The sequence below is a fragment of the Gavialis gangeticus genome, unplaced genomic scaffold, assembly GCF_001723915.1.
Source record: "Gavialis gangeticus isolate Ggan-Ray unplaced genomic scaffold, GavGan_comp1, whole genome shotgun sequence".
NCBI lineage: Eukaryota > Metazoa > Chordata > Crocodylia > Gavialidae > Gavialis > Gavialis gangeticus.
This window is the reverse complement of record NW_017729032.1, coordinates 29,382,406-29,383,526: the sequence shown is the minus strand read 5'-3', so window position 1 is coordinate 29,383,526 and position 1,121 is coordinate 29,382,406.

The following is a 1,121-nucleotide window of genomic DNA, read 5'->3' as shown; positions in this document are numbered from 1 at the left end:
GATATGATGCCAGCTGCATCATATTCTTGTGTGCTGTTGGCTACAATAACTGGCAGACCCTCGTCATGCCGAGCTGTTCAGCTTGGGTGGGCCTTTGACCCAGTATCCAGAGGCACCTTCCCTCCTCCCACCACAACAAACTTAGCAGCTGGGAGCAGCTGTGTCCAGTGTCATAAAGTTGAACTCCCCTATCAGAACCTGGAAACGGGGTCACAATTTACAAAGGTTGTAAGTGCCGTCTGTCGTAACTCGAACCATCATAAGTCGAGGACTGCTTGTATGAAAGATTACCCCATCCCCCTTCCTCGTCTCAGTTTCTGTTTGCTGCAAGCCTTCCGAATATCCAAATCTCTCTGAAGCTCTCCAGATTGATTTGGAAGCTTCCGATTCAATTCGGACCTTTTTAATGGGACTCCCAATTTGATTCGGATTTGGAGATTCAGCTGCAAAATCGGGCCAAATCTCCTCAAAATTGAATTGGTTATTGAAGATTCACACAGCCCTAATACTTATTGCCCTTTAAAATATACCCCCTGACCTTAGAAACACTAGAGGAGGCCTAACAACCCTCCATTCTTAATTAATTAGGAGACCCTTCCGCAGGTCAACATCAGGCCCCAGCTCCCCTGGCCCCTCAGTCCTCCAGGCCCTATTTATCCCAAAGGCTGCAGGAGAAAAAGTGAGTCTGAACCAACCTTGGATGGCCTCGGATTCTCAGGCCTTGCCCCCACTTCCACCCTCACCTCCTCTCCCTGCTCCTCTGGACAGGGCTTAGGGTTTCTGATCCTTTTTGCAAACAGCTCATTGCTGGCTAGAGCTCTGCCAGCCTGAGGAGAGCTGTTTGCAAAAGGGGAAACTCACTGTTTCCCACTTCAAAAGGAAAAATCCATGTTGTTCTACATTAAAGGGGAAAATTCATGCTTTTCCACAGGAAACAGAAAACATGGGTCCCTGGTTATTAGGCTAGTTCATTGGCTAGGCCAGGGCACTCACCTGGAGTGCAGAGGACCAGGATTCAAAGCTAACCTCTGTAATGGGATTTGATTTTCATCTCTTATTTCCAAGTAGAGTGCCCTAAGTAACAGATATGGGTTGGATTTTCTAAGACCCTCCAGCAGAAA